General features: G+C 46.8%; 1 pseudogene; it reads left to right on the forward strand.

Moving 5' to 3' along the window:
• The first annotated feature begins 9,670 nt into the window (after positions 1-9,670).
• On the forward strand, positions 9,671-12,437 carry LOC125517176 (annotated as a pseudogene).
• The last annotated feature ends 301 nt before the right edge of the window (positions 12,438-12,738 follow it).

The following is a 12,738-nucleotide window of genomic DNA, read 5'->3' on the forward strand; positions in this document are numbered from 1 at the left end:
CGGCCAGCCCCCCCCCTTTGAGCCTTTATATACGGAGGCACGGGGCACCCCTAGAGACACAAGTTGATCCACGTGATCATATTCTTAGCCGTGTGTAGTGCCCCCTTCCACCATAGTCCTCGATAATATTGTAGCAGTGCTTAGGCGAAGCCCTGCGACGGTAGTACATCAAGATCGTCACCACGCCGTCGTGCTGACGGAACTCTTCCCCGACACTTTGCTGGATCGGAGTCCGGGGATCGTCATCGAGCTGAACGTGTGCTAGAACTCGGAGGTGTCGTAGTTTCGGTGCTTGATCGATCGAGCCGTGGAGACGTACGACTACATCAACCAAGTTAATGCTTCCGTTGTCGATCTACAACGGTACGTAGATCACACTCTCCCCCTCTCGTTGCTATGCATCACCATGATCTTGCGTGTGCGTAGGAAATTTTTTGAAATTACTACGAAACCCAACACATCTCTTGTGTCACAAGGTTGTCATCGCATACACAATTGCTATCTTGGTTTGTGAAGCATTGCATGAGAAAAGAGCTCAAACAACAAAGAGCCAAACAAGCTTTGAAGCAAAAAGGAAAGATAAGCAAAGAGCTTTTAAGCAAGAACCATAGCATCATACAACATTAAGATTGTCATACTAGATCATCTTGGATCATAGCATCGAAACACCATACATAGAGCATACTTGGGATAGAAGTCGTCGCATTTTTGCTAAGTAGGTTGTGCACAAGTCTTTGTATCCGCCTATTGTGCAATCGTGCTAGCGTCTCTCTAGTGTTGTGCAACAAGAGCATTTTTGTGGATTCCACATTTTGGCTCATCCTTGGTTGCACGACCCCACTTATCTTTTTGCGTGTGTGTTTCCATGTACGGTATATTGCTTGGTCTACTTGTTGCATTGCAATCTTGCGAATCTTTTCCAACATTATTGAAGCTCACTTACAATTGCATCAAATTTTGTGCCACCATCCTAACCAAGCTCCACCATAAGCTTTTTACTTGTGTAGGTGTGAGAAACTGACAAGAATTGGTACCAATTGTGCTATTTCCTTGTCCACATTGGAGTGATCATTGATCCACTTTCAACTTCGGTCAAGGTACATTTGGTATTCGTTCTTCTCCTTCTACCACTCACATTTTTCTCTTGGAATGATGGATAGGCCAAGTACTTCTACCAACCCACTCTTCATTGAGCACGACGACGATATGAACTCCTACGCCACCAAGAGCCACCTCTTTGGTGCACAACGTGCTTTGCATCAAGAGCAACAAGCAATGAGTGAACGCATCGACAACCTCGCCGCCGACTTGTGGCTCTCCGAGCAATGTACAAGGGACTACTTCGACCACAAGCTCGACGATCACAAGCAAGAGAACGACGCAAGAATGGACGAGATTCACGCTTTGTTGCTCAACCGCTCTTCTTCCACTTTGTCCTCATCAAGAATGAGCCGCTCAAGTCGACAATCCGACTTCACCCTCTCGGGCTCAAGTACATCGACATCGAACACTCTTCGACGTGCCGCGCGCAATGATCCTCAAGCTCGCCTCAATCCTCTACGTGACACCAACTCTCAAGAGCACCGACTACGTCAAACCCAAGAGGCTTTTGCGCTAGCACGAGAACGGCAACGACAATGCCAGCATGAAGAGGAAGAGCGCACACGTCTACACCAAGATGCACAAGATGCCGAGGCTCAACGCCAAGAACAACAACTCCGTGAAGCTCAAGCACTTGCGGCGCAACGTGAAGTTCAAGATTCAAGTCACGCAGTCGCCACACGTAATCGCCATCGGCGTCAACAAGAGGAAGCACTTCGCGAAGAGGTCCAAGAAAGGATTTAGCAATCACGTGTGCATCGTCAAGTTCGTCCTCGAGCTCGACAAGCCCCTCCACAAGCTCCTCAAGAACCCCAAGGACATCAAGTTCACCAAGAGCATGAAGGCAATGAGAATCCTCCGCGACAAGACCAACATGAGGTCAAAAACCCTCCTCGCCAAGAGCAACATGAGGTGGACAATCATGAACAACATGGACGTCATCATCCTCGACCCCAACACAATGAAGAGCAACGCTACAGCAAGCTAAAGTTCACCATGCCCAAGTTCAATGGAAGCAACGATCCCGAAGAGTACCTATCATGGGCATTGAAGGTCGACAAAATCTTCCGTTTGCACAACTATGAAGAAGAGAAGAAGATCGCAATGGCATCCCTTGAGTTCCAAGACTATGTCCTCATTTGGTGGGAACAAGTTATCGAGCGCCGAGAGGCAAGAGGTGAACCACCCATCACTACTTGGGCGCAAATGAAGGATGTCATGAGAGCACGCTTTGTGCCTACCTACGACAACCGTGACCTTTTCAAGAAACTCCAACTACTCAAGCAAGGAACCAAGAGCATTGAAGAGTACTACAAGGAGATGGAGATTGCCATGATAAGAGCCAATGTCACGGAAGATGATGAGAAAACAATGGCACATTTCTTGAATGGACTAAACCATCCTATCAAGAAGATCGCCGACTTCCAACCATACTCGAACCTCATTGAGCTCGTGCATCAAGCTACAAAAGTGGAACGTCAAGTGCAAGACGATTTCAAGTATGCCAAGTTCTCATCCAAGTACTACGGCTTCTCCAACACCCAAGTTTCAATGACTGCAACACCATCTACCAAGCCTTCTACAAGCAACATCGACAAGTTGAGTTCCAAGAAAGCTTCGTCAACTCCAAGTCATCCTCCTACAACGAACAACTTCAAGTCAAGAGCTTCATCATCATCTAATCCAACCGATGATACCGTCAAGACAAGTTCCTTCAAATGCTTCACATGCGGAGGCCGAGGCCACAAGTCCTATGAGTGCACCAACAAGTGGACCATGATCTTCAACGACGAAGGCACCTACGACTCGATGAGTGAAGGAGAAATGGACGCTCTTGAGCACGTCTCCATGCACCGGCAAGTGAACGATGAAGAGGAAGAAGTCTTTTGCGATGAAGATTCAAGTCCCGCTCTTGTTGTATCCAAGGTCTTGACTCTCCAACATCACCAAGAAGAAGACCAACGATGCCACATCTTTCATACCAAGGCCGACATCAATGGATGATCCGTCAAGGTCATCATCGATGGAGGTAGTTGTCATAACCTCGCAACTGAAGAACTTTGCTCCAAGCTCCAATTTCCCAAGATGAAGCACCCACATCCATACAAAGTGCAATGGCTTAGCGACTCCGGCACTATCCAAGTCGAGCATCAAGTACAAGTCTCCTTCAAAATTGGCGCCTACGAAGACACCTTAGAGTGCGACGTCGTTCCAATGACCGTTTGCCACCTCCTCCTTGGACGCCCATGGCAATTTGATAGAGGAGTCATCCACAACGGCCAAACGAACCACTACATCTTCAAGATGAACGGAAATGAGTACGTACTTCGTCCCATGTCTCCAAGCCAAGTGGTCGCCGACAAGCAAGCCACCCATCGTGGAGAGCATAGTGAGAGAGCGAACCACCAAAAAGAGAGTGAGTGCCACAAGCCAAAATCGAGCACCTCCACGATGAGCGACAAGAAAAACTTGGTCCTATTTGCCACCAAAAGTGAGATAAGAGGAGTGTGTGAGAACCCATCTAGTGTCCTACACTACGTCCTTTTGTGCAAGGACAATGAAACACAAGCTAGCACCTCTCACCTTTAGTGTTATCTTCTCTTTTGCAGGAATTTCATGATGTTTTCCCCGACGAGCTACCTTCGGGACTACCTCCACTACGAGGCATCGAGCACCGCATCGACCTCATCCTCGGAGCACCTCTTCTGAACAAAGCTCCCTACCGCGTCAACCCCAAAGAAACCAAAGAAATACAAAGGCAAGTAAAGCATCTCATAGACCATGGACAGGTGCGTGAAAGTTTGAGCCCTTGTGCCTTCCCGGTCATTCTTGTGCCAAAACGAGATGGTAGCTTTCGCATGTGCTCCGATTGTAGACCTATCAATGCTATCATCGTTCGCTATAGGTATCCCATTCCACGCCTTGATGATATGCTTGATGAACTTAGTGGTGCCACTATATTTTCCAAAATTGATCTTAAGAGTGGTTACTATCAAATCCGCATGCAAGAGGGTGATGAATGTAAAACCGCTTTCAAAACCAAGTTTGGGTTGTATGAGTGGTTAGTCATGCCTATGGGTCTATCGGAAGCACCGAGTACATTTATGCGTCTTATGAATCATGCCTTTCGCCCTTACATTGGTGTGTTTGTTGTGGTCTACTTCGATGATATCCTTGTTTTTAGCAAGTCTCTCAAAGAGCATGTCACCCATGTCCGCACCGTTTTACAAACTCTTCGAAAAGAGCGTCTCTATGCTAATATGGAGAAATGCCTTTTTGGTGTTGATAAGCTTGTTTTCTTAGGTTTTGTTGTCTCTTCTAAGGGTGTTCATGTTGACGAGTCTAAGATCAATGCTATTAAGACTTGGCCACAACCAACCAACTTGCAACAAGTGCGTAGCTTTGCGGGTTTCTATCGTCACTTTGTGAAAGATTTTAGCACCATTGCTTTCGCCTTTGCATGCTTTGAGCAAGAAGAATGCGCCTTTTGTTTGGGGACCATCCCAAGATACCGCTTTCAATGAGCTTAAGAATTTGCTTACTCATGCTCCCGTGCTTGCATTACCCAACTTTGAAAAACCCTTTGAGATTCATTGCGATGCTAGCGGTAATGGCATAGGAGGTGTGTTAACGCAAGAGAAGCGCCCCATAGCTTACTTTAGTGAGAAACTTTCCGAAGCGCAACTCAATTACCCCATATATGACAAAGAGCTATATGCTTTAGTCCGCGTTTTGCATGAATGGGAACACTATCTTCGCCCTCATGAATTTATCATTCATATCGATCATGAAACGCTCAAGTACCTTAGGGGCCAAACCAAGTTGAACAAGCGTCATGCTAAATGGAGTGAATTTATTAAGTCTTTTCCTTATGTCACCAAGTACATTAAAGGTAAGTAAAATATTGTTGCAGATGCCCTTTCCCGCATATGCATGCTTTTTACTCAACTTGAGTTGAATGTCATTGGCTTTGAGCACATAAAAGACTTGTATGAGCATGATCCTACTTTTGCTACTCCTTATGCCAAGTGCTTGCCGCATACCTCTTGGGAACGCTATTACATCAAATATTGATATCTTATGAGAGCTAACAAGCTTTGCATCCCCGAGTCTTCTCTTCGTTTGTTGCTTTTGCAGGAATCTCATGGAGGAGGCTTAATGGGACATTTTGGACGCGACAAGACTTTTGCTACGCTCTCCAAGAACTACTATTGGCCCAAGATGTTTCGTGACGTCAATCGCTTCACCAACTGATGCTCTACATGTCGCAAAGCTAAGTCTAAAGCTCAATCCTATGGCCTTTACATGCCTCTACTAATTCCACACCAACCATGTGAAGACATTAGCATGGATTTTGTACTTGGCTTGCCTAGGACTAAAAATGGGAAGGATTCGATATTTGTCGTTGTGGACCGATTCTCAAAAATGGCACATTTCATTCCTTGCAACAAGATATACGATGCTTCACATGTTGCCAATCTCTTTTGTAGGGAAATTTTGCGTCTTCATGGATTGCCAAAGACGATCGTCTCGGACCGCGACGTCAAGTTCCTTAGCTATTTTTGGAAGACCCTATGCGCCAAGCTCGGAATCAAGCTACTCTTCTCCACGGCTTACCATCCTCAAACCGACAGCCAAACGGAGGTGACAAACCGCACACTCTCCGCTCTACTTCGAGTACTCATCAAGAAGAACATCAAGGAGTGGGAGGAGTGCCTACCTATCGCTGAGTTCGCCTACAACCGCGTGAGACACTCAACAACCGGCAAGTCCCCCTTCGAGGTCGTCTACGGATTCAACCCTTTGTCCCCATTGGACATTCTCCCTCTACCACTACAAGAGCGCATCAATATGGATGTAGTGCACGTGTGAACCATCTCAAGACGGTGCATGAGGATACAAGGCAAACCATCGAGCGCCAAGTACAATGACTTGCAACCAAGCGCAACATCAACAAGCACCCCATGGTATTCAACATTGGAGATCTTGTGTGGCTACACCTTCGCAAGGACCGCTTCCCCAACGAATGCAAGTCCAAACTTCGACCACGAGCGGATGGACCCTTCAAGGTGCTTGAACGCTACAACAACAATGCCTACCAGATCGACATCCCGCTCGACAAGTACTCCGTGAGCGACATCTTCAACATCAAAGATCTCTCGCCCTACCATGGTGATGAGGATTTCGATCTGAGGTCAAATCTTCCCCAATGGAGGGGAGATGATGCGGAGCATCCTACGGTCATCCCCATGGACCTACCATCGCCTCAACAAGAGCCAAGAGGACCCATGACACGAGTTAGAGCTAGAGCTCTCGAGACCGAGGTGACTTCTCTCCTTAGTGATATTACATATGATCCTCTCGAGACATGGCTACTACCTAAGTCCGAGACGTTGTACATGATTAGGTACCAAGAGGGCCCTCCTGAAGATGCACGTGAAGACGGACAAGTCCCCAAGTCCACGGATGAAGAGAACCAACGGAAGGAGCCAAGAACATCTCCCAGGCCCCGAACATCCGGCCGTGACCTCGGACATCCGGCCCCTGGAGCGTCGTCCACTACAGCTGTTCAACCACCAAGTGCCTACAGGCCCCGGACATCCGGCCCCGCAAGCCCGGACATCCGGCCCTTCCCGAGGTCCCGGATATCCGGCCCCCTGCCCGGAAATCCGGACACCCCCGAACCCGAGAGCGACATGGCCAGCTTCACCGGCCTCCTCAGCCTGGACATCCGGCCCTCTGCGAACGCCCAGACATCCAGCCCGATGCCCGAACGTCCGGCCTCCCTTGTCTGCGCACAGTGTAAGGGCCGAGGCCCGTGTACCCCTTCACCCCCTAGACTATATATACTCTTCTCCTACCTACATTTTAGGGTTAGCAAAGGATTAGCTCATATTTCACGTGAGAGCTTTGCTCATCCACTTAGTTACCTTCTCCTCGGAGACAGCGCCTCCTCGGAGAAGATCCCCCAAGCGGATTCAAGACCCTTTTACGGGAAGAACCTCAAGACCTCCTCACGAAGAATACCGGCTACCTTTGTATCGTCCATAGTTGATCGTGTACCGTGTGATCTCTTATGTACTCGAGGATCTAGCACATGTGTAACTATTTCTTGTTGGTTTAGTGTTTCTCTTGTGTTTCCCTCGGGTTTTCCCTTGTTTCCCTCCTCGTGTTCTTCGTGTTCATCACGGGATCCGCTCCTATCGTGAAAGATCGGCCGATTAGGGTTCCATCCTACATCAACTTCTCATAGTTTTCCTATAGTTTTTGCTTCTCTTCAGTCAGGTGGTGAATTGTAAATGAACTCTCAAGATTGTCAGTGGTCCTAGCTGCCTTACTCTCCTCATACATATCCCACAACTTGGTCAATGCCTTCTCCATTGAGTCTGGCCGTTCAAAATCAATCCATTGAACTACTCCACAATTTATGCCTTCCTATAAAACAAACAATAAACCATTAAAGAATAAGCTAAGTGAGTGGTATGTACAAACTGCAGTGCCATGCCCACTCTTAACATAAACAAATAGCACTGTAGGTAGACAATAGGTAGTATTATAGAGACCGCTGGAATCAACATGTTTATTAAAGGCATCCACTGTTAAAGAGGTTCAATAATCAATGAACATTGACATCAGCTTTTTAATTAAGCACTTACCACAATAAACAATGGCTACCATGCACTAATGACAACACAGGCCTAAACAAAGAACAATCACTTAACAAAGCTAAACAACTTGATAAAACAAAGCATCAAGCACTAACCAGATCAAACAATGTGGACCAAGCATTAATACATCCAATGAGCAGTTTCCACTAAACATGTTCTGAAGCATACCTTCTGAGAACATCCAAGAAACCTCATGCCGATGTGCATCCCTTCAAATGCAACAAAAGCGCTCTGCCGACTCGTCGTGTTCGCACAACACACTGACATCTGCGTCAGTGCCGCATAAATTTGGATCGTGCATGGTAGCAGGAATCTGCGGGAGCAAACAAAGAAATCCCTAGGTTCAGATCGAGCCGATTCACAAAATCCCCAATACACTAACCCTAACCCTAACCCTAACCCTAGCTCTAGCTCTCTAACAAACTGACCTTGATGATGCCATCGCAGAAGGAGGTGTCGTTCACGACTGAATCCTCATTGGTATCGTCGTCGTTCCATGACACCATGGTGCAATGGAGCAGCAGGACGACGACCGGCGGTTGGGGTGGTTGCGAGGGAGAAGAATAGAGAGTGAGGAAAGGGCGAGCCAGATGCGAGTGATGTGAGGAGAGGGCCGGTTCGATGCGATTTTGACCCAGACGACGCGTCCGATATAACTGTAGTGCCGTTAGACGGCATCAGATCGGGGCTGTTATGCCACATTACCAAAATAGAGCCCCACCTGTCATAATAGAGCTTAAAATGCTCAAATATATGGTTCAGTGCTTTTTGCAAATGATTAGGCAAAAAATTGGTGTTTTCTGCAACATTTTCGTAGAAGAGTGTTTTCTGCAACCCTACGCTTCAATGTGGTGTTTTTTTTGCAACCACTCCTTGCCATCCTCTAATTCTTAAACGAGATGCAACAAGACGAGGTGCTCGACATCATCGTCTAACGCAATTCCTCTATGTCAGAACCATCTGACCGTGGCAACGACGATGAACTCCTATAAATATACATCTAAAAAATCCACAATTTAATCTACATATCGGCTGTCTTCTAAAATTAAAACTGACAGAAACCACCAGAAAAATTATCTTCGGCTGCAAGGACAACGCTTCTTCCCATCGACGGTGGTAGCAAATCCGTCCCCTACTTCCACACGGTTGCGCGCCCCCAAACTCACGGCGCCCAGCAGGCGTGGCGGCTGCGAGCATGAATTCACGGCTCAATCACGCTCGAAGCAGCCTCTTCTGACCGCAACAAGGCCTCGCGCGGAGCTCCGCTGCGGATCAATGGTAGCTGCGGCCACGCGTGCAGGAAGGAATGGCCACCCGCGAGCTCCCAAAGTGGTGGAAAAGATGCAACAGACGACGAGGAGCTACTTGATGGCGCGGCGTGGCCAGGGGCAGCAGGAATCGACATCGAGATATGGTGGCGACGACGGCGGAATGGAGGGCGTGAGCTGAAACTTTCACCCCGCCAAAATTTCCTAGCGATTGGGGAAACAGAAGGCCAAAACTGGACATATGCGGCACTGGGGCCAAAGGCCCTGTTTGGTTCGGCTGTGGATTTCTAAAAGCAGCTGTGAAAAATCTGCTGTGGAAAAACAGTTGTGGAAAATCTTATGTGAAAAAGATGTAGGTTATTTGGCAAACCAGCTGGTACGGCTTTTTCAGATTTTGGCCCGCAGCGAAATCAGATTTTGAAAAGCACGTCCTGAGCTGCTTCCGCTTTTAGTTTAGATTTTGACAACGGATTTTTGGAATCAGATTCTGCTGGATTCGCCCTTTGGTTCAGATTCTGCTGCGCGGCAGCGGAATCCGTCGATAAAAGCTGAAATATCCTGCTTCACCGATTGTTTTTTTTTCAGACCTCCGGAACCTGCACGGGTCAATTTTTCGTCCCCAACAAATTTGCGTGTTCGGGTCGGCCCGTTGGAGGGCGCGGTTCCCCCGCCGCCTGCCGTGTATCCAGCTCCTCCTTGCGCCTTCTCAAAAAAAAAAAAAAAGCTCCTCCTTGCGCCGTCGCCATCGCCGTCGAGGTCCTCATACGAGGATCGAGCGGTGCTTGAGCTCCCATCCCGAATCGACGCAACAGCTCCTTGTCGAGCTGCGATCCGCAATCGAGCGGCTCCTCTCGGAATCGCAGTCCCCGATCAAAGCGGCCACCCTCTTTAGTCGCAATCCGCAATCGAAGCACTACAATCAGAAACAGGTCCTCTCTCGATTTCATTCTCCTAGTTGCCACCGGAGGCGGGGTCCAAGCCGCCGTATATCTGCCCGGGCGGGCACCGCGGGAAGCCACTTGTTTTTAGTGGAGATCAGCAACTCCCGGCGGACATTTGGCGACCCCGGCGACCATCCGTCTCGGCCCTCGGCAAGTCCTCATCTTCATGGCGGTGAGTTTCTCCTCCTGACCCTCTTCCTTTCGCTAGACTCTCTTGCAACATCACCCGCGAAAAAAATTACTAGGAATGAAAATAAGTAGGAACCATAATCAGAAGTCGTGTTCAAAATTGTGTCTTTCTTGTGGACATTATAGAATCTGTGTGATTAAAATTGTTTTTTCCTGTGGGTAAGTACAAAAATTGCATATCAAAATTGCATCTTTTATGGGTAATTATTACCTCCGTCCCAAAAAACTTGTCTTAGATTTGTGTCTTTCTATTTTGGGACGGAAGGGAGTATGAATTTTGTATAATCAAAATTGCATCTTTCTTTATGGTAGTAAAAAAAATTATACACTAAAACTTGCATCGTCCATGGGAAAGTATAAACTTTTTATCTTTGTTTGTGGGAAATATCAAAATTGCATCTGTGATGAGGCTAATAAGAAATCAACTCTGGTTCCTTTCCGTATGAAATGTAGGAGGGCAATGAAGATGATAGGCTCAGCAAGTTGCCTGATGACCTTTTGCTCAACATTGTCGAGCGACTTGATATTGCTGACGCGTCACGAACCACCATCCTCTCCAGACGTTGGAAGGACGTCCCAGCTAGACTCTCAAAAGTCATTATAAGGGCGGGTTCTTTTGAGTCCAAGCATACAATGAGCAAGTTAACCAAAGATGATATAGTTCGGTCCAACACCACCATTCTGGATGCAACCCGGAGCATACTGGAAAGGAGGGCTGGAAGTCTATACACCATTCAGCTGTTGTGCATGCAATTCTACTTGGGAGATGAGTCCATTTTCATTGGCCAGACTGTTGCCAACAGCATAGCAACACAAAAGGTTGCTTCAGTTGACTTCACAATCTTGACGAAGGTGCGTAGAAATTGTACCAAGGATGAGCTGCTCACAAATGGGAGGCAGTTCATGTCATTCTTTGATTCATGTCCAAACACATTTGGTTGTCTTGCACGCCTCACTCTAGAGAATTTGAGGTTAGGAGAATCAGCGTTCCCCAAAATTTTTAGTATATGCAAGCAACTGGAGTTCCTCTTCCTCCACAATTGTGACATGGGTATTCAGTCTTTGCTGGAAGTGGAGCACCTGCAACTCAGTGAACTAGTGATTGCCAGCGGCTGCTTTAAGAGGGTTCATCTGGGCACCAAAGCTCACAATAGTGAAATTTAGTATTTTTAGATCAAAAGATGATCCCTTCTGTCTTGGCTATGTTCCACTGCTCCAGACTGTGAGCATCATTAATACTGCTCTCTCTTGGCACAAGATGTTCAAGTTAAGTGAGTTGCTTGGTAAGACTGCCATAAGCAACCTGCATTTGAACTTCAGAAGCGAAAAGGTTAGTCAAAAGGCCCTCAATGTTGTCAGTGATGTGTGTATGTTTGGCTGGCATGTTGTAATCATTACTTGTGGTTAACATAAGTCTGGATTATCCCTCTTCTGCAGATTTGGGTCAAACCGGAAGGTCGAAGGCAATTGTTACCTGTGTTCCACAAACTTAGGATTGTGAATTTGCTTAACATTCCTGAAGAATGCGATCTGACTTGGACAATGTTCCTACTCGAAGGTGCACCCAACCTTAAGGAACTACGCATCGTGGTGAACTCTTGCACCAATTCTCTTCTTCATTGTCTCATTTTCGAAGTTCAAACTTTTTTTTAACAGTTAGGAATTAATATTTTCTTGACCTGATTGAGCGCAGGTGCGGGATCATTTATGTTTAGTGGTAACAGGGGAGCAGAGGAAGAATGGCGCATTTAGCGAGGAGAAGGACAAGGGACTGGAGTGGGAACCATCTGCATCTGATTTCAAGCACCACAACCTTGCTGGGCTCAGTATCTATGGGAGGTTTCAAGCAGAAGACAAACTCGTGAGCTATGCCAGGAGCATCATGCAAGCAGCAGTGAATCTGGAGGACATAAAGCTATACAAGAGTCCAGTGTGTCAAAGGTGCAAGCACATGCGCCAGGAGTGGACATTGGAGGAGAAGTCATCGCTTGGCTACAAAATCAAAGAGGGGATGCCCTCGCTCGTCCGGATCCACTTCCCGAGTTTAGGGGAAGTCTTTTTTAGAAGAAATAATACTCTTGGTCTGCAAGCTGCAGCGGACAGGAACTGTTGTATTATGCATGGATTAATTGTCACCGTTGAACCTTTTCAATCAGATGGTACCGTCAAGGAGGATAATGTACTCTTATCCTTATTGTTAAGTATATTTTGTCCAGTGGAAATTGTGGATATTTCTCTTATTCGTTTTCATTGTGAAATCTCTTAAATCACTGGATGTGGTTGCCGGGCTTGATGGATGTGGTTGCCGGCGATCTCCAGTTGTGATGGAGCAATACCAAGACGCCATATCTTGCACATACTACTTGTTGCAGCGTTACCCTTCTAAGTTTACCGGACTCGATAAGGCATTAAGTGTCTTTGATAAGGCATTAAGTGTCTTTAAGATTGCTGTTAGGACAATACTGCAATTCAGGTTTTGAGTATATCACTTATTCCTGTGCAGAATGGTATTTGTTTTAAGCAGAGTAGAAAAATTTTCAGTGTTAATTTGTTGTGTATATACGAGTAGCT

This window comes from Triticum urartu, chromosome 6 (genome assembly GCF_003073215.2).
Source record: "Triticum urartu cultivar G1812 chromosome 6, Tu2.1, whole genome shotgun sequence".
NCBI lineage: Eukaryota > Viridiplantae > Streptophyta > Magnoliopsida > Poales > Poaceae > Triticum > Triticum urartu.